Below are 25528 nucleotides of genomic sequence, written 5' to 3' on the forward strand. Positions count from 1 at the left end.
GAACGCTACTTGTTATAAGGACCGTGAATTATTTCGTACTCATTTCCGCTCGAGCGAATGGCGGTCTTAAACTCATTTCGACTCAGCGCAGTTACGTAAGGTAATTGTAAGCTTGCAGAAACTCTGTTAATCCAGGAAATAAGTTACCACCTGCTCGAGAGAACGTTCAGCCTCTTTGCAAGTCTTATCGTACTGCCTTGTCTAAGCTCTAGCTGCTGCTAGTTACCGTATTTTATTGTGTGGAATAGATTTTCCGTCTTATTATATTCTACACTGGTGTGCAAAACTTACGGACGAAAGTAACTTTCGCATGATGTATCACTGGGTGTTTTAGCTGCTGTCGCGGCTAATCCGCACATCAGTAGAAGACAAATTGCGCGAGAATCGGGAATCTCACTACCGTCGGTGTTGAGAATGCTACATCAACATCGATTGCACCCGCACCATATTTCTATGCACCAAGAATTGCATGGCGACGACTTTGAACGTCATGTACAGTTCTGCCACTGGGCACAAGAGAAATTACGCGACGATGACAGATTTTTTGCACGCGTTCTATTTAGCGACAAAGCGTCATTCACCAACAGCCGTAACGTAAACCGGCATAATATGCATTATTGGGCAACGGAAAATCCACGATAGCTGCGACAAGTGGAACATCAGCGACCTTGACGGGTTAATGTACGGTGCGGCATTATGGGAGCAAGGATAATTGGCCCCCATTTTATCGATGGCAATCTAAATGGTGCAATGTATGGTGATTTCCTACGTAATGTTCTACCGATGTTACTACAAGATGTTTCACTGCATGACAAAATGGCGATGTACTTCCAACATGATGGATGTCCGGCACATAGCTCGCGTGCGGTTGAAGCGGTATTGAATACCATATTTCATGACAGGTGGTTTGGTCGTCGAAGCACCATACCATGGCCCGCACGTTCACCGGATTTCCTTCTGTGGGGGAAGTTGAAGGATATTTGCTATCGTGATCCACCGACAACACCTGACAACATGCGTCAGAGCATTGTCAATGCATGTGCGAACATACGGAAAGCGAAACTACTCGTTGTTGAGAGGAATGTCGTTACACGTATTTTCAAATGCATTGAGGTTGACGGATATAATTTTGAGCATTTATTGCATTAATGTGGTATTTACAGGTAATCACGCTGTAACACCATGCGTTCTCAGAAATGTTAAGTTCACAAAGGTAGATGTATCACATTGGAACAACCGAAATAAAATGTTCAAACGTACCTACGTTCTATATTTTAATTTAAAAACCTACCTGTTACCAACTGTTCGTCTAAAATTGTGAGCCATATGTTTGTGACTCTTACAGCGCCATCTATTACCAAGCGAAAAAAGTGGTTCAACTAAAACACTTATATTTCTTTACGTACTACACGAATGTGTAGTAAAAAATGAGGGTTTCTATTTAAAAAAAAAGAAACGGAGTTGATATCCGTTTGACCTGTGGCAGCGCCAACTAGAGGGCCAACCATAGCTCCATCCGGTTTCCCCCTTCAAGCTAGACAAGTTTCTTTCTTTGTAGTTTTTTCGTTGACGCTTATTTCGTGAGATATTTGTCCTGGTCACGGTCAATGGACCACCCTGTGTACGCCGAATATCCTCTCATTGCAAGAGCCCCTCCACCTGCGCTGTTCTATGCTATCACGCATTATCATCCATGAAACCGAAGTCGGGGCGGAACACATACTGCCGGCCGGGGTGGCCGAGCGGTTCTAGGCGCTTCAGTCCGGAACCGCGCTGCTGCTACGGTCGCAGATTCGAATCCTGCCTCGGGCGTGGATGTGTGTGATGCCCTTAGGTTAGTTAGGTTTAAGTAGTTCTACGTTCTGCGGACTGATGACCTCAGATTTTAAGTCCCATAGTGCTCTGACCATTTGAGCCATTTTTTGAACACATACCGAAAAAGACGCTCATGGACAAAGAGTACAATGTCACAATAACGTTTACTGGTAAACGTATCGTATCTAAAAATGTGGAGGCCAGTATGCCCATGTAACAAACACCATAACACCAGGACCACGAAAACCATCATGTTGGATAATATGGCTGGCTGCATTACGTGTTCCCTCCTTTCGCCATATGAGGGTACGTACGTCTGTCATCGTCAAACACGATCGCTTTGGTGATGCAGGTGTTAAGGTGTGGGGAGGCACAATGTTGCCTTTGATCTGTGTATCTTTGAACACGAGCTACTCACCAGTCAACGTGATTGTGACACTGTACTCCTTGCCCAGAAGCGTCTTTTACAGTAATGCATTCAGACCTGATTTATAACAATGCGCAACCGCATCGAACAATGCAGGTAGAGGAGCTCTTCGAACGAGATGCTATTCGGCGGTTGCACAGGCCTGCCCGTTCCCCTGAAGTAAATTCCATCGAGCACGTGTGAAATGCGTTGGGGAGACGTATCGCACTACGTCCACCTACCCCTATGACCATCCAGCAATTGTCAACCGCTTTGGTATGGCATTTATTGGCCGGGATATCCCCTTCGGGGTTCGGCCGCCGTATTGCAAGTCTATTTAGTTGACCCCACTTCGGCGACTTGCTTGTCAATGATGGTGAAAATGATGATGATGATGTACACACAACACCCAGTCCCCTGCCGGGAATCGAACCCGGGCCTCCTTGCGTGGTAGGCGGTAACGCCACCGCTGCGCTAACCGCTTTGGTGGAGGAATGTAAGGGCCTTTCACAAGAACTCCTTACCATGTGGCCAGAGTGAGACCAAGTTGCAGAGCATACATTATCATCCGTGGTAATCACGCACCCTATGGGGAACCATGTGACGCCTTTTGTAATGTCCCGGGAATCATCATGAATCGCAGTGACTTTAGTGGAACTATTGTCTATAAAGAAAAGTGTCACTTCGTCTCATTGCGTATTTCTTTGAGTAACCTTTTGAACTATACTGCGGCAGTTCTTTCTGTCTGTTGTCCAAGATTGATCGAGCAATGTTACTTGAGACTGATACATTATACAAAAGTTACTAACGCCCTTGAGGTTTGCTAACCAGTGCGAGTGACATTGTTCAGTTTACAGCGCGAAAGATACCGTGTGGTCATGTGACGCCAAGCTCCGTGTTTCGGTCGACTCGAGACGACAGAACTGAACTTTTAAGGTGATTATAGTTGTGCTTTCGGAGGCTGAATTCGTTTCAGCCTGACATGGTTTTGCGGTTGTTGATTGTGTATAGCATCCGTCTAAATGCTTGAGACGGGGTTCATATGGCCTCGAAATCGACTGCATTGTATACTGAACAGCATATTAAAGAACTCAGCTGAAAGTAAAATGTATGTCGTTTAGTAAAATCACATTATATTCATCGTACTGTGTATTGTACTTAACGTTTACATTCACATTCAACAGACTAGCCGCCGGCCCGTGTGGCCTAGGGGTTCTAGGCGCTTCAGTCTGGAACCGCGCGACCGCTACGTCGCAAGTTAGAATCCTGCCTCGGGAATGGATGTGTGTGATGTCCTTAGGTTAGTTAGGTTTAAGTAGTTCTAAGTTCTAGAGGACTGATGACCTCAGATGTTAAGTCCCACAGCGCTCAGAGCCATTTGAGCCAACAGACGAGCCTTTGAAGCGTATGGCAGAGGATACTTTCCATTGTGGCGGTTCTATTGACGTATCCAGTGCGGGAAGACTGAAAACGTTCTCTAAAATACTTCGTCTTTGAGAGAGATATGACCATCATCGCACAGTATCAGAATCATCTGCTGTAACTGTACTATACTTCAAAATTAGAGTATTTAGCACTAGTACCATAAATAGGGATCATTACATTGTATTCATAATCAGGACACTATCTATATTTGCGAAAATACTGAACATTATGGTATTTGTATGTTACGCCGCAGCATGGCACCGGCTGCCATAGTGCGTCTCCGAAAGAACCTCGAAAGTCCCATAGCGAGACCCAGACGTCCCGGGGGTCGGATGTTTGCTTGGTGCAACGCAAGAGGCTTCAATTGGCACGGACACCGCACGATGCCCACCTCTTAGTGACGTCATGGCCACGGAACACCTCTTAAGTAGCGTGGGACCGTCTGCCTCGTGACACCGGCGGGTCATCTTTGGACTGCTTCTTTGAAGACGTTGTGCACCACTTGCTGCTTCGTTTTATTACATCTACTTGTAACATTTTCTGTTTACTCTGGACATCTGAACAGCCATCAGGATTATCATATGTCAAATGTAGTAAGGATTCAAACGGCATCGAGAAATTTTCACAACGGATAATTCGCTAAAAGATGTATGGGTTGCTACGGACCAGTGCAGAGGGCGAGTGAACAGAGTATATATAATTAATTTGCACCATATTTTAGTTCTGGATTTCCGTGTCATATATGGACGAGTGACTGGCAACAGTTCTTACCTGACTCGGAGATTGTAACAGTACCTCTTCCCAAAAAAATAACCTCGTGGCAAATATGATTGAAACATTTATTTGGAATATACTATGCACTGAGGTCACGCATCGGGCACACGAGAAAATTCGCATTCACATCTATTCAGCGCTGCTCACGGTACATCTAATGGGGAAGGATACTCATCATCATTATTACCTTCTGGAAAATTGCTCAAGAATTATTTCCCTGTTTCACAGACTACCTACGTGAACTCGTACGAAACCGCTATGCTATGACTATAGAACTATTCTTGTGATTACTTTGTGATATTATGAAGATTCCAAAACTCGACCAGTTCTCAAGAATAGGTACACACGGAAGTCTTGCTTGCTAGTTCTTTTGCGGGTACGCCATATCCTTTAGCAATATTTTTGCAACAAACCGCCTACTTTCGTTCCATTTGTTTGATTCACTTTCAGAAGTAAGAACTCTCATATCCTTCTTAATGTCGAAGTTGCAATTAAAGATAATATACTTTTTCAAATATACGACGGCATGCTGAGAAGTAATGCCTCCGAATTTTTAATGTGAAAACTGTTGAAGACTCTTAAATAAAACAAACGTTATTAACATTCTACTTCTCGTGTCTTCTTATTTATTTCTCAAGACAGTCACCCAGGCGACGAGCACATTTCTCTCAACGAGAGACCAGATTGTTGATATCGTCAGTTTGGAATGTTTTCACTTCGTTGACGGAGCCACAACCTCACCTCTGCTCGCTTCATCACTATTAAAGTGAAGTCGTCGAAGGAGTACTTTCAGTTTTGGAAACAGGTGAAAATCGGATGGGGCCAAATCGGGAATGTGTTTCGATGCACGACGGATGTGAACCCAAGGCGTCGGATTGTTAAAGATGCACAGCGCTCGTGTATGGTCTGGCATTGTCTTGCTGCAAAACGCGTCCTCCCGCAGCAGTGAGTGCTTCGAAGGCGACGCAAAGCGTGCACCAGGTCCCGGAAGCTACTGCCGAACGTGCGGGAGACAGACAGCTGTTCGACGCAACGCCTGTCATTTGCATGAAGACGCGTGTGGCCTCCGACACTCGCGGAGGATGCGTGTTGTGTCTGTTGTCCGGGGAAGGCTTGCACGCGGCCGGGTAGCGTATGGCAGTGATCCATGTGTGGACGAACGCTTCGATTTCGAAACTCGATTACAGCACGCTGTTTCTCTCGCACCGACGTAGTTACGCTACACACAGCCGTATTAGTCTGTATAATTATGTGCCCTTTAGCGGCAGAGTGCTTCTAATATGTAGACATGAAAAATAAAGATGTACAATTTTAATAACGTTTGTTTTATTCATAAAGTTTTAAGAGTTTTCACGTAAAAAATATGGAGGCTCTTCGTTTCATCGCGCCCTCGTAGTTCTTAAAAGAGTCTCACATTCCTTTCATGCAGATAATAAAATGATTGTGTGCCGTGATGACAGTAACAATGACGACACAATATTACAATATGAATAATAATAACTATATGATGACAAAATTGAGAAACAGCAGCAGTAATATTTATAAATTTAGGAACTTTGTACTACGTCAGTGATTTGACAATCACAAAATATGATGGAAGACATTAGGATGAAATGACGGCGGCAAAGGGTGTTAGGAAACAGGAGCGAAATTGCACCACTAGATGGGGTTCTGCGAATTCTGAGGAGAAAAGTTATGTAGCCAGTACGGAGAGAACTAGAGACAAACTATGAAAGTATTACTACTCTAATGAGAGATGGGCCTTGGGCTGCCCTCTGAAGCGAGAAATGTGCGAAATTCCTCTGATTTGGGAATATCATTCCAGCGTCAGACTCCTGAAAGGCTGAAAGCTTTTGAAAATAATGGTAAAGCAAACAGTGTATGAAGATTTCTATGTGTGTCCGCACATAACCAAGGTAAAATCGTGTAATAGCATATGATGCTGAAAAGAGGAATGCCACTAATGTATCACATGCAAGTGCGTAACCCAGCCGTCATGTTGTCTCAGGTAGACTTCTTTACAGAATAACATAGTATTAATCGACGATTGCAAGTGATACAGACACCCGAGCTTCCCTTTTATATTTCTGTAAGGCGTGGGTTTATTGTTCCCAGTATCTTTATAAAAATGATAATGGTGTTTGTAGTGACATAGAAACTGAGCTGGTAGATACTGTCGACCTGAGTGATAACAAGTTCTTATAAGTGATAAGGACTACTTCAGTTTTACATGGATCGAGTTCGACATTCATCGCTGGCATACCTGATAGCTGTCTTTAATTTCGTTGGCCTTGCCGTTAAATACAACTCAAGATCATCAGCTTATAAGGGGTTCACATCATATCATTTGGTACGTATTGTGACTAGAGCTAACTAAGGTGTTATCAAATACCAAGGTTATCATTTTCTGCCAATACGATTGTCTTTTAAGGCAAACTACCATTCATCTAGCAAAAATGTCGCCAGTGTTTACCTGAGAGTGATGCTCTTACAGTGTGATGCACTGTTTATACATAATAATAAAACTCAGCTAATCTTTAGAGCACAACTACCACCTGATGATGTAGCGTTTACGTGTCCGAAGAATCTTGTACAGATATCGAGTGGAAATTTATGTGAAATACTAAGGAATGTGGTCCCTTGGCGGTGTAAAAAAATTAAGCTTTTAAGTGAGTGCTATCAAAATATTTATGTATAGATTTTGATACTCGCAGACTCAGTCATCAAAACATATAGATGAATTATGTATATGCATAATTAAACTTGTACGAAATTCTCAGAGCGCCAGTCCTATTTCACTTGCCCGTTTTTTAGATCTGAAGGCGACTGTAGATTACGGTTGAAACCGACAATTAAAGTGTAAAAAGATGTAAAGATGTGACTGTCGGCTGTAAACATAAGTAAAAAAACAGATTACAATGTATTATTGGAACAGTAATAATTAATAGCGTTTTTCCTTACTCTTTCACAGGCAATAATATGTTCATAGAAAGTATATCATATCCATTGTCCTACATTAAACGTTGAACAGTTTTGCTTGTCACATGTAAAGCTTTGCTTTGTTAGAGAAGCGTAGTTGTTTCTCGTAACTTGAGCACTTGTTATTGCTCCTTTCGCTTACGAGAGAAACGACGCAGTTGTTTAAGAGATACTGTCTGCTGTGTAAGCATTCGGTAGTAGATATAGTATTCCATTGGTGTCTTGTTTCTGGTGCTGTAAAGTGCAGTTTTTTAACAGCTAGGGGGAGCACTCTGTGGACTTCATATTAGAAGAACGAGTGTTAGTTTAATGTGCCTACACAGAAGTGCCCTCTGTCTGTACATCTCCTTTATGTGGTAGCTATCCACACACAAAAAAGACGGCGAGTCTGTGTTCTTTTTGGGAGAATCTCTCATATAACACTCAGACAAATCCAAAAAAAACTGTCAGCTTCCCACGAAGCGGTAACATATATTGTGGTTTTCACTAAGATTTATTTAATTTTGTAGCCGCCTTCGGCAGTTTGTTATCGCAGGGTTAGATTCGCCTCTCCCAATACTGTGCTGCGGTACCAACACGAATAAAACGAATATGTTCATGTTGTGTTGTGTATTCAGAATTTGGCCCTTGAACAGCTAACAATAATTTTCTGTTTAGTCCAGAATTCGAGGCATGTCCTTTCACAGTTAGGTATAACCCAGCCAAGTGAAGTGCGAGCCTTTTGATGAGGCCATTAGCACTGCGCGTGCTGTGCTTCTTACTGTCATTCGTGAACAAAGGAAAAATGACAAAAGAAAATAAAGAGACATCAAGATTAAGCCGTTGTAGTTCGTATTACTCTCCTGTCCAAAGAGAGAGTACAAAAGAAAGGAAAAAAAGACATTCTGCAGATACTAATTATATAGCTTGCTAAATTCACTGCTGTCCTCCTTTTAGCTTGGAAGGACAGTTATTCGTATAATGCCCATAGAATTGAATATCCGATTTATTTAAGAGCACTTCCTGTGAGCCATCGCCATTGTGCGAATGGCTAGAAGTAAAACCACAACGTAACGCGTAACTTTATTCCAGATTATACAGCAAGGTGTTTCAGAAAGGTTCTTCCCATTTCACAAGACTATATTTTCTACAATGATGAAGATAGGAACGGATGAATTTTATCTTACGTGTAAGGATAAAAAGTTTCTGTTTTCAAAAGAACCATCCCATTTGAAAAGAGAATATCTTTTACATGCACGCATGTAGGACTTTGGGGCACTATTTTTCAGTTACGTTTAGGTTAAAAGCTTTGATTTACTTTCCACAAATGTTCAATGTGGCCTCCATCGAACGCAAGAGAAACATCCAGACATTGGTCAAATACGTTCCACACTTTTGTGAGCAGGTCTGGAGTTACTGCATTTAATGCTACTATTATGCGGCGTCGCAGTTCACCGTGAGTTGTTGGAAGAGAGGGACGTAGACGGAGCCTTTCAGAAACCCCAACAACAACAAAAAGTCACTTACCGTTCGATCAGGTTAGCAACGTGGCCAGTGGTGCAATGCGATATCGGTAAGCCCCTTAACCATTTGAGTACCAGTGCTTTCTGCCCGAAACCACCAATTTATTAATTTTTTTGTGAAGTACCAGTGCCTTCAGCATGACCACCGATCCCGTTGCAAGACAGACATCAAGTGGTGCACTTATAGCGTTCAAAGCGCGAAGATTGTACTACGCGATTCTAGGATATAGGGATACCCGTTTCTTTTTTTTTTTTTTTCTTTTTAATAAGCATAGTGGCCACATTGAGGACATTATTAACAGTGAAGTATATCTACAGTTATTGTAACGTAAATTTGAGTTTGTAATACTGCCTTAATTAGTTGTTTCGAAATGAAAAGGCTTAGGCAATATGTACTTTTCATATGAATTTATTAAGTTTTAGGCCTATTTTTGCTTGTTATGTAGGACTATAATTTGCTTTGGACATTATTTCATGGAAGTTTTGAGATGTGCGAAATTCGTCTCAAATATACACTGAAGCGCCAAAGAAACTGGTGTAGGCATGCGTATTCAAATATAGAGATACGTTAACGGGCAGAATACGGTGCCGCGGTCGGCAACGCCTGTATAAGGCAACAAGTGTCTGGAGCAGTTGTTAAATCGGTTACTGCTGCTACAATGGTGGGTTATGAAGATTTAAGTGAGGTTGAACGTGGTGTTATAGTCGGCGCACGAGCAATGGGACACAGTATTTCCCAGGTAGCGATGAAGTGTGGATTTTCCCGTAACACCATTAAACGAGTGTATCGTGAAAATCAGCAATTCGGTGAAACATCAAATTTCCGACATTACTGGGGCGGGAAAATGATCCTGCAAGAACGGGACCAACGACGATATAAGAGAACCGTTCAATGTGATAAACGTGTAACCCTTCCGCAGATTGCTGCAGATTTCAATGCTAGGCCATCAACAAGTGCGAACCATTCGATGAAACATCATCCATATGGGCTTTCGGAGCCGAAGGCCCACTCGTGTACTCTTGATGAGTGCACGGCACAAAGCTTTACGCGCCTCACCTGGGCCTCTCAACACCGACATTGGACTGTTGATGACTGGAAACATGTTGCCTGATCGGACGAGTCTCGTTTCAAATTTTATGGAGCGGATGAATGTGTACGGGTATGGAGACAACCTCAGGAATCCATGGACCCTGGATGTCAGCAGAGTACTGTTCAAGCTGGTGGAGGCTGTATAATGGTGTGGGTCGTCTGCAGTTGGAGTGATATGGAACCCCTGATACGCCTATATACGATTGTGACAGATGACACGTACGTAACCATCCTGTCTAATCACCTGCCTCCACTCATGTCCATTGTGCATTCGGACGGGCTTAGGCAATTCCAGCAGGACAATACGAGACCCCGCACGTCCAGAATTGCTACAGAGTGGCTCCAGGAGCACTCTTCTGAGTTTGAACAACTCCGCTGGCCACCAAACTCACCCAGATATGAACAATTTTGAGCATATGTGGGATGCCTTGCAATGTGCTTTTCAGAAGAGATGTCCCCCCCCCCCCCCCTCCCTCATATTCTTACGGAGTTTTGGACAGCCGTGCAGGGTTCATGTTGTTAGTTCCCTCCAGCACTACATCAGACATTAGTCGAGTCCATGCAAAGTCGACTTCTGCGTGCTCGCGGGGGCTCTACACGATTTTAGGCAGGTGTGTCAGTTTCTTTGACTCTTCAGTGTACATCTTGAAATGATGGGTGATTGAAAACTGTATGTTCTATTATTTCGTAAGTGAAACCATCTACTTAAAATTATTCATTGTTTATTTTGTACCAATTTCTTCTTGCATTGCTTATTTGATATGACAATAAAAGTTAATTCTGTAAAACATTTTATTTTTTTATATTTTTGGCCTCAGAGGACTAAATCCTATCCGTCATTAAGCGTATCATTGTTAAAAAATGCTCTTATATGGAGGTACCATGAGGTGCTGCCGGTAGTGCTCCGTCTTATTGAAAAATGAAATTTTCGGCATGTTCTCGCAACTACGGATAAACCCAAATCTTCAAAAACACATCTAAGTACATGATTTCTATTAATGCCTTTTCCTCGAAAATAAATAGGTGACATATCTTTCTCGGAAAACAGGAGAAAATGCATGAAGCTTTAAGAAACTAGTTGTCGTGCTCGTCTGTAGTATGTGGCTGCGGTGTTCCGTATATTTTTAGTTGTGAACACCAAATGTGAAAGGAAATTGTTATCTTTCATCTCCACGCCCACAATAAATTCACAAAACTACATGTTATTTATCACCATCCTGAAGCGCACATTTGAGCTCTATTATATTGAAAACACAAGTAACGCCGAAAAACACGCCAAACACACGACGAATAAGTAACTCTCGGCTGACTGACTAGTAGACGTAAGTGGACTACGTGCAAATCTGTTAAAAGCACTCTACGCCTTCAAGGACCACTTACGGCTTTCCCCTTGCCAAGCAGCTAGTGTCTGGAAGTTCTTTGCGTCACCATCGAATGCTGTTAGCTGTAGGATATGCAGTGAATTACTCTTGAAGAAAATCACGCCATACCATTGTAACACAATCGCACCTATTGCTGCCGTGTTGTCGCCGTCTTGACACTAAACACACGCTAAAGACCAAGCAAGTTAGGCAACTAGCTGCCTTCACCAAGGGAGGCCCCTTCCTGCAACTGCATAAACCGATAACTTACAACTTTTAGTACTGATGCATAAGTTAAATTTCACCCCAAGTTTCTATCTCCGTTCGTGCGTATTACATAGTTCTATCAAACTAGATGATTCGTTTTGAAAGACCACGTCATAGGGAAATCGTGGAGCTGTCTGCGCCTAAACCGTTCTAGAAGAGCACATTGAAACAAGGAATTGTGTTGGGGAAAGTAATGAGTTTCTTGTTTCATTTGGGAGCGTGGGCACTTCGCCACGCCCTGTGCGGTGTACAATATATTTTATGTAAGAGTTTCTCACTGCAGTTCGTTGGGCATATATATGACACACTCAAACGCCGGTCAAGGAAAACTGTGACAAACTGTACATATCCTCTTTTAAATCTCTCCCGTTAATCCAAAGCGATAAGAGCCTCACAAAGATAACTAATTCCGCTCATGTTTCGCACGGCTGTAGTACATACTTACTGAACAAATGGTGGTCTAGTGCAAGGCACTTCTCAAGCGTTATCGAGAAAAAGACGTTAGAAGTTTTATTAGATTGTTGAATAGCGTACAAGAGCGCCAGATATCGAGCGCAACCGGCTAAGGCGATAGACTAAAAGTCTACACGTTCTGGGTTCGGTATGTTTTTATGAGCTTACATCCAACCCTTGTATCGCTTCAACGAATCGTGCTTCTTCGGAAATAACAATTATAATAAATTTAATTATTGTGATACGTTCTACGGGTGGTGTAATAAAGATAAAGCTTGGTGAAACGATCATTTGTTTATCGGTACATAAATGTACATATCGCAGTGATGTCATACAGGGTTATACCTGCTTTAAATAATGAACACTATATTTGCGATAAATAAATTCTTATTTCATCCCGAGTCCGTATTTTACCTTGATTATACTTCAGAATGATTCGCAGTGATTATCGTTGTTATTATTATTATTATTCTTTTCCATTTTTTTAAAAAAGAAACATGGTTGTCTGGAAGTGTTTGGTGGAAGAATATGGGGAACAAAAGAAAAAGAAAATGACGTTATGCGAACTCAGTACGTCCAGACTTCTATCCAGCCACCTTAAACGCTGTTGCTCGATGGCTGTCGCTCTGGTTTCGTATTCAGTAGGCTCGTTACTTTGAACTTCGATTTCTCCGAAATTGTCGAGAAGAGCATCGTGTTAGAGCAGCATTCGTTATATCTAAGCATGTAGGCCTACTATAATTGCGCGAAATATGAGCAGACTCAGTGACCGGTTGGGTGCGTGCATCATTTGTCAGATGTACGTAAAATACAAATGAATTCGCCTAAAAAGACTTTCGCAAGCGGTCCACTTTCTTGCGTGACTGCAGTTTCTTAGGATTCTCGCAATAAATCGGAGCCTGGCATCTATCTTCTCCGCGGGTAGATTTATGCGTTCGTTTCACCTTAATGGCACAAAGCCCTAGATACTTCAAGGCAGCGGCCTAGCTCACTGATTGATCGCCGAACGCGAATTTAAACGATATCGAAACTTTACGCATGTTTTCGTGTATTACAGCCACTTGTTGAGGTATAGGGTGAGGTCCCAATCTGTATGATATACAGGATTGTTCAGTGCTTGATCTAGTAGCATTTGTGCAGTATCTGTATAGTGTTTTTGTCATTGTAATCTAAACTGAAAGAAATGTCTAGTGTTTGAGAGGATCTGTAAACTACTTTCCCTTCACCTGTTTTAGTTGTTCACTTAATTATGCTTATGTCTGCCATACAAACCCATTTACATACAGTTCACCTTTACGTGTCTGACAAAGGCTATTTCACTGCCGTTCCACAGTCGAACAGCACGTGGGGAAAAATGAATACGCCAATCTGTGTCAGATCTCAGATTTTTATCATTTAATCTGTGCTCACTGTGTAGGTGGGAGTCAACAAAAATATTTTGGCATTCGGAGGAGAAAGTTGGTGATTGTAATTTTGTGAAAAAGTCCTGCCACAACGAGAAACGCCGTTGTTTCAATGCTTGCCACCAACACGCTTATCATATCATCATATCCATGTCATTGTCTCCCATATTTCGTAATAATACGAAAGTAGCTGCATTTCTCTGAACCTTTTCAATGTCTTCTATCAGACCTGTCTGGTAAGGATCCCATGCCAGGCAGTAGTGCTCTTGAGGAGGACGAACAAGCGCAGTGTAGGCAGCCTCTCTAGTAGATTTAGATTTGTTGCAACTTCTAATTGTTCTGCCAATAAAACGCAGTCTTTGGTTCACCTTCCCCACAAAGATTCTGAGTGATGATTTCAGTTATAGTTGTTTGAAATGCGGCCCCTTTTGTGTTACTAGATCTGAAAAGATTGCTGTATAAGTCCCAGGAAGTAGGTTTGGAAACGGAATATATTGTGGCTCCGGCAGTTTGGTTGGCAAGTTGCTCGCTGCGGACCGCCCGCTGAAGCCTCCACTCTTTTCGGCCTCCTGCGTTTCCCACAAAAAACGTTCCGCCCTCGCAAATGGAAAGCCATTTCCCAGCTTCCATTGATCGCCGTCTGACGCAGCAAAGGAAGGCAAGCATCTGGCAGTCCGGATTCCGCCGCCGTAGTCGCCAGATCCGTTCGCGGTAGGACAGATACCTGAGAGTGCAACGCAGACTTCAACATCCTTCTCATATCTGACGCTCTACTCCCGTGCTCCACTGCGACATTTGTAAATATTATGGATAGTCTAAACTCTGGAACATTGCACATTTGCTACTGACAATCCAATGCGAAAGAGTTAAGGACCAGGAAACGTAATTGATTCCCATGTACGGCTGAAATAACTAAATTGCGGTAATTTAGCGGCGCTGCAGTGTGAAGGTAATCGGTTTGAGTCCTTATCGTGGAAGAGGCATGATGATGAGGCAGTAATACAGTATTGTCGCGTATGCCTTGGGTTGAGTTCAGTGTGTACATTTACAAGGCAAAAGATTATGACCACAAAATCCAATGCGAAAGAGTTAAGGACCAGGAAACGTAATTGATTCCCATGTACGGCTGAAATAACTAAATTGCGGTAATTTAGCGGCGCTGCAGTGTGAAGGTAATCGGTTTGAGTCCTTATCGTGGAAGAGGAATGATGATGAGGCAGTAATACAGTATTGTCGCGTATGCCTTGGGTTGAGTTCAGTGTGTACATTTACAAGGCAAAAGATTATGACCACAAAAAAATGGTTCAAATGGGTCTGAGCACTATGGGACTTAACTTCTGAGGTCATCAGTCCCCTAGAACTTAGAACTACTTAAACCTAACTAACCTAGGGACATCACTCACATCCATGCCCGAGGCAGGATTCGAACCTGCGACCGTAGCGGTCGCGCTGTTCCAGGCTGAAGCGCCTAAAACCGCTCGCGCACTCCGACCGGCATTATGACCACAGCCCACCGCGAGACTCAACATTGCCCGGTGGCGTTCCAGGAATATAACGTGGCAAGAAAGGTGCAGAAGCGGAACAGAGAAAAATGGGGAATCATTCTAGCGACAATACGGGCCGCAAATGGAAAATCCGCTGACATAAGCGACTTCGATAAAGGGCAGGATCTTATGACACAGCGCCTGGGAACGAAATGGCGAACCTGGTCTCCTGTTCGCGTGCTATTATCGTGATCATCTATGGAAAGAGGATGAAGGATGGTGAAGCCAGAATAGACGACGAGGAGTTGAACGTCCACGCCTCGTCGCAAAACGTGAAGGCCAGAAGCCTCTCCTCTCAGTTAAGCAGGATAGGCGGCGATCTGTTTTAGATCTGACGATAGAGTGCAGAGTTGGTGGAGGAACGAGTGTTTCTGAGCACACCGTTTAGCGCACACTGTTGTCTATGGGGCTCCACAGCAGGCAAGCGTACGTATTCCCATGTTGACCCAATGACATTGTCATTTACGACTGCAGTGGGGACGGGATATCGAGATTGGACCGTGGTTCTATGGAAACTTATAGCCTGGTCAGATGAATCTTGTTTCTAATTACACGAGGACGAAGGTCGTATCTGGATGAGCCAATGGCTTCACGAAGGATGCACCGCCCCGAAAATACAGGCTGGTAGGATCAGTATTATGTTATTGGGGGGGGGGGGCATTCAGCTGTGTTTCCGTGGGTCCTGAGGTAACAATCGAAGGCACCATGATAGCTGTCTGCTGGCTAACTGCATCCCTTCATTCCTGATGTCACAACCGACTGCAGTAACATCTTTCAGGAGGGTAAATGTCCCTGTCACACGGCGAAAATCTAACTACATTGGTTTCAGGAGCATGATGGTGAACACACGTTGATGTCTTCGCCAGCAAATTCGCCCGATCTGAATCCAAGAGACTTCCTCTGGGACGCTATCGGCCGGCAGTTCCGTGCCCAAAAACTATCGGCCCGTAATTTACGTAGACATTTGGTGCCATACTCCTCTGTAAACCTTCGGAAAACTTATCGAATCCATTCCATGCAGAATCGCTGCTGTACTGCGTTCCATAATGGACCAGCACACTATGGTCATGGTATTTCGGCTGATAAGTATTGGTAGGATATGTTCTGAGGCATCAAGGGATCACAAATTTAGCCTTGGAGGGCAGCGTGGAGGGTAAAAATCGTAGAGGGAGACCAAGAGATGAATACACTAAGCAAATTCAGAAGGATGTAGGTTGCAGTAAGTACTGGAGGATGAAGAAGCTTGCACAGGACAGAGTAGCATGGAGAGCTGCATCAAACCAGTCTCAGGTCTGAAGACCATAACAACAACAACAACAACAACAAGTATTTTAATGGGCGAACTGGCAGACGACGTTGTTGACTATTATTAGAAGACCACAGTTTTAAATAATGCGAACGACAGACTAAAATAATACCGAACTAACAAAATACGTTTTTCGAGGACATCGAACATTTACAATGTAGCTATTAAGAGAGACTATAAAATGACGTAGAAAATGACTGCAACGTACGCAAAATGGTTCAAATGGCTCTAAGCGATGTGGGACTTAACATCTGCGGTCATCAGTCCCCTAGATTTAGAACTACGTAAACCTAATTAACCTAAGAACATTACACACACCCATGCCCGAGGCAGGATTCGAACCTGCGACCGTAGCAGCAGCGAGGTTCCGGCCTCAGGGCCTAGAACCGCTCGGCCACAGCGGCGGCCGCTACGTACGAATTTGTCCACTCCTACGTACGCATTTGTCCATTCTGTCACTGTCATTCCTTCCTGCTCGCTGCAGCATTTTAACTGGAATACTACATCCAGAATGAAATTATCTCTCTGTAGCGGAACGTGCGCTGGTATGAAACATCATGACAGATTAAAACTGTGTGGGGGGCGGAGACTCAAACTCGCGATCTTTGCCTTTCGTGGGCAAGTGCTCTACCGACTGAGCTACCCAAGCGAGACACACAATCCGTCCACACAGCTTTACCTCCGCTTTGGAGTACTATATATTTCGTCTGGAATTTCTTGTTTCAATTTATCTGTTGTTATTGGTCAAGTTATGCAGACAAGTCACAGTTTTCTAGCCTCGCAATAAATTTCAAATAGTTTGTGACATCCGTACCGAATGAGAACGTCATTAGTCCTATTTTCCAATGCAGTTTGAGTCTTAGGTTACCTTCCCTTAAAGTACGGATCAGAAACCCTATGTGCTGATATGAAACTTCCTGGCAGATTAAAACTGTGTGCCGGACCGAGACTTGAACTCGGGACCTTTGCCTTTCGGTCCGGCACACAGTTTTAATCTGCCAGGAAGTTTCATATCAGCGCACACTCCGCTGCAGAGTGAAAATCTCATTTCCCTATGTGCTTAGTTGCACGTTGTATTCAAACTATCAATACTGAGAATTTACTCAGGATATGGATGTTGCGATTTCAAATTAGAACAACCATTACGAGTAGCGGACTTCTTATTTATAGGTATGTACGTTACACAAACAGCAATAATCAGATCAGTGACCATTACTGTGCCTGTATGACATGCACTCCGTCATCAGGCCACGAGTGGCTTACTGGACCATCCGACCGCCGTGTCATCCTCAGTGGAGGATGCGGATAGGAGGGGCGTGGGGTCAGCATACCGCTCTCCCGGTCGTTATGATGGTATTCTTGACCGAAGCCGCTACTGTTCGATCGAGTATCTCCTCAATTGGCATCACGAGGCTGAGCGCACCCCGAAAAATGGCAACAGCGCATGGCGTCCTGGATGGTCACCCATCCAAGTGCCGACCACGCCCAACAGAGCTTAACTTCGGTGATCTCACGGAAACCGGTGTAGCCACTGCGGCAAGGCCGTTGCCGCCTGTATGACATAAAATCTAAAATTTTATTCTGAATGATTGTATTGATCTTTCCGTGTTTGGCTGCCATGCCCTTCTGGGCCAAGGGAATGTTGCTTGTAACGGCCAGATTCCCGTAGACTCACATCTTTCGTGGATTTGTTCCGCCCTGCCGCTGTCGTCGTCCAGGGATGTACGTTTCCTGTTTCCTAGTGTATGACTTACGGCTACAGAGCTAAGAGAGTCTTTTCAAGACAGATTAAAAGCTAATGGGAAGTTTCCGGGAGAAACTCTTCTTGGCTTAGCGGTATGCCTTCCTTTGCTACGAATTACGAGCGGTAGTCATAAAATATTACATATCACCTCGAAGGAAAAAAAATCATCTAGATTAGTTAGACAGAGCCACAACATTTCCGCTGTTGCCGAAACGAGTTACCGCACGATACCCCACTGTGACTGAGCCTTAGTCGCTCCGGCGGCGAGCCGCGATACTGTGGCGCTGGGATTTCGTTTATAACGGCCCCCCTGTTTCCCGCGATTTATGAAATTACAAGTTAACAATGACCGTGAATTATGAATTTTGACCCGTGTCGGGATAAGGCATCCGAATCCGAAGTAAATAATGATTATTCCGCGGGAAACAGGAGACGTTATGGTTCAAATGGCTCTGAGCACTATGGGAATCAACATCTTAGGTCATAAGTCCCCTAGAACTTAGAACTACCTTAAACCTAACTAACCTAAGGACATCACACACACCCATGCCCGAGGCAGGATTCGAACCTGCGACCGTCAGGAGACGTTAGAACTTGATCGTTATTGAATGAGTAATTTCATTCAATAACGATTGGTAAATGAAATAATGGAAATAATTTGGAAATAAATTTCGCTAGTGGAAATTTTGCCGAAAGAAATGATTAAGTTGTAAAAGCAATAAAAAAATCGGTCGCCAGCTCAACTGATGAGCGACAGTACTGTTAAGTACGTGAATAATTGTGTCAAAAATAAAGTTTACCTGTTTGTAGCGCAGCAGGTGGAACGGGAACTTTTACGTAAGTGCTGTGTCAGGCTCAGTAGTCATATAAAATAATGTCATAACAATCTAACTACACTTAAACATTAATGGTTAACTTTCAATAAGTATTTTGATAATTATTGTGTTCATAATTTGTCAGCTAAGTGCAATGCTGACAATACAGATAATTCTCTATCGAGATTTTGAATGATGGACTGTCATTCTGTCTTTACAATTACGTACTTTGCACAGTTTAATCTACTGATAATGAAATATATTGTCAATAATTGATTAACTATATTTTGAATGATAATAATTCATTAATTGGGCGATTGTCAGGTGGTTCAAAATGGCTCTGAGCACTATGCGACTTAACTGCTGAGGTCATCAGTCGCCTAGAACGTAGAACTAATTAAACCTAACTAACCTAAGGACATCACACACATCCATGCCCGAGGCAGGATTCGAACCTGCGACCGTAGCGGTCGCTCGGCTCCAGACTGTAGCGCCCAGAACCGCACGGCAACTCCGGCCGGCGATTGTCAGGTGAAATAAGCTTTATAGTTTCATGAAATATCCTTGAACTAACTTCAGCTGAATATGCATTGAAATAAATCTTAATAATCAAATTTATTACTTCAGTCTATTATTAAGCTACTACGGTTGGCGTAAGCTTATTAAGTGCAACAATTTACTACGATAACTAATCGTTCAAAACAGTCTGAAATTTACTCTTCACCGTCTGTGCAAATAATTTGATAATTAACACATTTTCTCTTGATAATGGCGTGACACACTCGGTTCAATAAGGTAAGGATCGGAAGGAACCTACTTGGTGTTATTGTCGAGTGGAATATAACTGTAACACATCGATTATAAAGTGATTGTTATTAATTGTTCAACTTCAGAGAAAAGCACAGTCACTGACAAGCCTTCTACAGTTTTATCCTACGACAATTACGTAGATCTTACTTCCTTCGTTGTCGGTGGATCGACGGCGGCGACACAATGTGGCTGCGGGCTTTTACTGTTGCGACTTGGGCCCACAGTGCGCTTCACATTTAAGCCCTCGTTTCTTCAGCACTATGCCCATTAATCCATAATAACTTGCCCGGCCATGCTTCCTGATATGCCGACCACTACTTTCCCTCGTACTTAGGTCCACACACTAGCCGTTAGATGTAACACAGCTAGGACTAGCAGCACTCGACTGTACGTCTTTCTCCGAGCACGGCGCCACTGCTACTACTGCCCGCTGGCGCGCTCCCGCGCCCAGCGGCACGACAAAACAATCTCCCTGACTTCAACGTTAACTAAATATGCCCTGACTTGCCAGTGTTAAATACTTCATAGTTTAAACATAGTATTTACAATACATATTTACAGTAGACAATACATCGTATACAAACAGTTTCATGTGTTAAGTAAGCGAAAAAATTCATGGCAAGGACTGCGTTGTAGCGTCACACAGTGTATAGTGTGTCTGCAGCCTTGTACCCGCAAACATTCAAAAAATTAACTACGCAACGTAACTTTTTTGAGGTGAGAATTGAAACTGTCATCTCCTCGTACATTTGTGGCCTTCATCATACACCGCTCCCTACACCAGTGATTGAAATCACATCTCACGCACATACTATCTCTCGAATATTAAAAACTACACACCTGCGTTTACCACCATACATTTCTGCCGTGGGAGCACACGACTTCTACCGGACAAGCGTACATCAACGGGGTATTCCGCCCGATGCGTCGAAGCAGCCCGGAGGGCGCCATTGCAGACGTTCATTCGAGTGAAATGTCGTCCTTTTGGGAGACGGATCCGCGTCGTTTGGCCCGCTGCTGGGCGCCGTTTGGGCCCGCCTCGTCCTTTCCGAATCGCGTTAAGCGCCGCCGGTCGGCAGAGGGCAGCGCCGCTTTCGGCCCCCGCAGATTTTCCGCCGGCCAGCCGCCTGCAGCCGATTGGCTTTTCCAATAGGGCGGCCGGCTCAGATGTAATCTGGCGTCGCCGCTTCCATTCCACGGGTCGGCGCCTCGCCGCCGCGACAGCCCAATGACCGCGACGGCGCTCGTATCTCTTCCCTCGACCAACTGCCGCCAATCTCTTGACACAGGCCCCTCTGCTCTCCTCACAGCAACTTCTTTCCCCGGATGCATTCCTGGTAGCGGAAAAAAACGCAGCTTCGTCTCCTTGCTCCTTCGAGACAACGGTATTCCTACGTCTGTGGTCCGCTAGCTACCTCATGATATGTGGCGGAGAGGTAACTCATCTTTTTACCCTTTTGTTTCCATTCGTGGATGGTGTGCGGGAAGGACGTCCCTGATTATGCCGTCAGTGTCTAACGCGGCGTGCGTTATCTGCCTGTAATTTTATTAGCTTTTGTTTAATTTTCAAACAGTATCATGCCGACGGCATTGCGGGCTCGCTCATGTACAGCGCAAGCACGTTTTATATATCCTTAAAGCTGCACTCTGAAAAATAAGCTGTAATTATGTCAGTGTGTAAATTGCCGGTAACGGCAGGTGTACTTCACCCTTGATCAAATGACTAAGATTCCGTGGGATCACGAGAAATAGCCGCAACTGAGTAACTGATTAGCATATGCTCAACATAAATTGTTTTAAAATCACAGTCGAGCTTCTCGCAATTGTTCCTACCAGAGTTATTATTTAACTGGTGCTCTGTCGCAGCTAAATATTTTCTAGTGTTCGTCCTCGTGCGATGACGCGAACGTATTAAAATAAACAGATATTCCCTCAGTACTAATTTCGCTTTGTTCGCACAGTCCAATGAACGATGTCTGTACCATAGAGTAAGATTCAATGAACTTCATTCTTTTTCAATACATATTCTTAACTATACGATTCGGATGCACCACTGTGCGATAGATTTTCGTACACTTCCATGAAGGTTAAAATCATAAAGATAGTTGTAGTGGTCTCTTCAGGGAATGTAAAAATGGGTAACCTCCCACCCTTCGCCGCCCTTTCCTCTCTACTTCGACCATCATCAGTTATTTTGCTCCCCAAATAGCAAAACTACCTTACTACTTTAAGTGTCTCATTTCCTAATCTAATTCCCTAAGCGTCACCCGACTTAATTCGACTACATTCCATTATCCTCGTTTTGCTTTTGTTGATGTTCATCTCATATCCTCCTTTCAAGACACTGTCCATTCCGTTCAACTGCTCTTCCAAGTCCTTTGCTGTCTCTGACAGAATTACAATGTCATCGGCGAACCTCAAAGTTTTCATTTCTTCTCCATGGATTTTAATACCTACTCCGAACTTTTCCTTTGTTTCCTTTATTGCTTGCTCAATATACAGATTGAATAACATCGGGGATAGGCTACAACCCTGTGTCACTTGCTTCCCAACCACTGCTTCCCTTTCGTGTCCCTCGTCTCTTATGACTGCCATCTGCTTTCTGTACAAATTGTAAATAGTCTTTCGCTCTCTGTATTTTACCCCTGCCACCTTCAGAATTTGAAAGAGAGTATTCCAGTCAACATTGTCAAAAGCTTTCTCTAAGTCTACAAATACTAGAAATGTAGGTTTGCCTTTCCTTAATCTTTCTTCTAAGATAAGGCGTAGGGTCAGTATTGCCTCACGTGTTCCAACATTTCTACGGAATCCAAACTGATCTTCCCCGAGGTCAGCTTCTATCAGTTTTTCCATTCGTCTGTAAAGAATTCGCGTTAGTATTTTGCAGCTGTGACTTATTAAACTGATACTTCGGTAATTTTCACATCTGTCAACACCTCCTTTCTTTAAAAAAATATTGCTTACCATTTTAGTCAAGTTTAGTGTTGTCTCCTTCAAAGTAGTTCCCTTCTGATTGCACACACTTTTCCAGCGCTTCTGCAATTGATGGTAACATTTCTCGAACTCACCTTGTGTAATATCCTCTAAGTCCTCGTCACGGCTTTTTGGACATCTTGTGTTGTTTGAAAATGGTGTCCCTTGACCGCCGTTTTGACTGTTGGAAATAGAAAAAAGTCGCACAGAGCGGTACGTGGTGAATCAGGTGGCTATGGTAGTACTGAAATTTGTTTTGAGGTTAAAAATTGCTGTACTGACAGAGCAGTATGAGATGGCGAATTATCGTGATGCAGAATCCAATTATCAGCACTGTTGGCACGGACACGAAGAACTATTTTACGAAGTCTTTCTCAAATTTCTTTGTAGTAATATTGGTTAACTCTTTGTCCAGGTGGCACCCACTCTTTATGAACAATTCCCTTGGAATCAAAGAAGCACACAAGCATGCATGGTCGTCCACTGCGGTCTTCATCTTCAACATTCGTTATGCCTTCACTAAACATTTTATGCCAATGAAAAACTTGAACTCTTGACATAACCTCCTCTCCAGAAGCCTTCTGGAGCTTACCGTAAGTTGTCGTCGCGTTTTCACCCAATTTAACGCAAAAAGAAATGGCATACCGTTGCGCAATATTATGCGGTCCTATTTCCGTGGCGTGAGACACAAACACGTGTTAACGTATTACAGCACAACTCATGACTGAGCAGTTGCATCGATGTGCCACTTGGACTAAATGGTTCAAATGGCTCTGAGCACTATGGGACTTAACATCTGAGGTCATCAGTCCCCTAGAACTTAGAACTACTTAAACCTAACTAACCTAAGGACATCACACACATCCATGCCCGAGGCAGAATTCGAACCTACGACCGTAGCAGTCGCGCGGTTCCTGACTGAAGCGCCTAGAACCGTTCGGCCACAGCGGCCGGCAAGGTCAAAGATATTGCGCCTACGCCAGCCTGCAGGGTTGCCACATCTTGCAAAGAGAATCAGTCTCATTACTTCATTGTCGCACCTCGTAAATGGCTGGTGACAAATTTCACTGATTTAATGTGCAAAAACGGTAATATGTTCCTACTCACTTCGAAGTTTTCTAACCCTTACAAACCTCCAGGAACTGGAGAACAATAATATCTCACTGACGTCCACTCCGCATGTTTTTCCACAACGCGCCAGAGCAAGATTAGTATAACAAAACAGATCCGAATGCATTGGCGTGGATAAGATTTTCAAGCATCTCTTCTTGTACGGTCTCCTCTCCCTGACGAGCTCACTTACACTGACAACATAACACAACAGAACTACGAAGTACTCATAACCACACTTCGTTTTTACTGGCGTAATTGGGACAGCTGATTTGCAGACATCATTAGTGTAAAATAATGGTTTTCAACCTTTTTGAGCTGGCCGTTGTGGCCGAGCGGTTCTAGGCGCTTCAGTCCGGAACCACGCTGCTGCTATTGTCGCAGGTTCGAATCCTGCCTCGGGCATGGATGTGTGTGATGTCCTTAGGTTAGTTAGGTTTAAGTAGTTCTAAGTTCTAGGGGACTGATGACCGCAGATGTTAAGTCCCATAGTGCTTAGAGTCATTTGAACCAATCTTTCTGAGACAGTTAGCCCTGAGTGAAATCAGATGTTAGTTAGCATCCACCTACACCTCCCCTCACTTGCTCCCGCCCCCCTCCCGACCTACTTACCCTCACCTTCGTCAATATTAGCCCCAACGAAGCTTTTGAATAAAAAAGAATTTTCAGTGAATATATTTATTTTAAAATGACGAAAAATAAATGATAATTAATTTTTGTAGGCGTTTCATTAAACCATGAACTAAGGAGTTACTACCCAGAACGAGAGCCCACACTAGTTACAAAACATGGTTCTCTGCACCACTCCTTTGCCAAGTGACTCTTGCTTCAGCCACAGCCTGCATCCTCGTTTAAAATCAGTCAAGTTAAAATGTGTGCACCATATTTGCTGTTTGTTAATCATTGGATTGCTGCACTCTTTGCTTCTGAACTGTCAGATACTGGAACAAGTCATACTGCTGATGCTTTGCGTCTGATCACTGCTACTAATGTAATAGCCATTACGTAGTTGTTGTTGCTTTGTGCTGTCAATTGTTCGTTTATGTATTGCGATGTGGATAATGAAGCAATTTCTGGTCCATTGGGGGACTACCTACTTCTCGCAGAAGGCATTTTCAAGAGGTATTTAAGAATATTTGATATATATGTTTCAGTTTTATTGTAGTTCATGATACAAGGCATGTATGTAATTGATGGACTATGTGACGAAGTAGCTGTTCGTTTCTCTAGCTGAAACTTCCACCACATTGTATTATTCATTAATGCTAGTATTTGAAAAACTGACAAACTGCCTATTGGCTTCTGTCTCGGGTTCTTCGGCCGACGTTCATCTAATGATTTTTCTGACGTTTCGCCAGCACGAGTGGCTGGCATTGTCAAAGCTTCACCCTCCAATGCCGGTGGTGAACTGGAGGCGAGCTCGCGGCCGAAGTTGGCGCGCCAACGTCCGAGGGCTTCCTCTTTCTTGTTGAAACTGTTCGCGTGTTTTTGGATTTCTACAGCTTCTCTGAACAAGCGCGTGTGATAGTGCTTCTCTACAGCCAGAACTTCCGTGTCGGCGAATTTTATTACGTGGTCGGTCTCATTCAGTGCGTGCTCTGCCACGGCCGATTTCTCCACCTGCCCCAATCTGCAATGTCGCTTATGCTCTTTGATCCTGGTGTTAATTGATCATCCAGTCACTCCGACATAAACTTTTCCGCATGTGCATGTTATACGGTATATTCCCGACATTGCAAGTGGGTCTCTTT

The 25528-nt window shown here is 43.6% G+C and overlaps 1 protein-coding gene and 1 pseudogene across 1 annotated transcript in view; one reads left to right on the forward strand and one right to left on the reverse strand.

The window, feature by feature from the left end:
• The window catches only part of LOC126188636 (multiple PDZ domain protein), a 1242986-nt gene that overhangs the window by 420672 nt on the left and 796786 nt on the right, over nucleotides 1-25528 (forward strand). The window lies entirely within an intron of this gene.
• Nucleotides 17758-17875, reverse strand: LOC126189896 (5S ribosomal RNA; annotated as a pseudogene).

The sequence above is a fragment of the Schistocerca cancellata genome, chromosome 5, assembly GCF_023864275.1.
Source record: "Schistocerca cancellata isolate TAMUIC-IGC-003103 chromosome 5, iqSchCanc2.1, whole genome shotgun sequence".
NCBI lineage: Eukaryota > Metazoa > Arthropoda > Insecta > Orthoptera > Acrididae > Schistocerca > Schistocerca cancellata.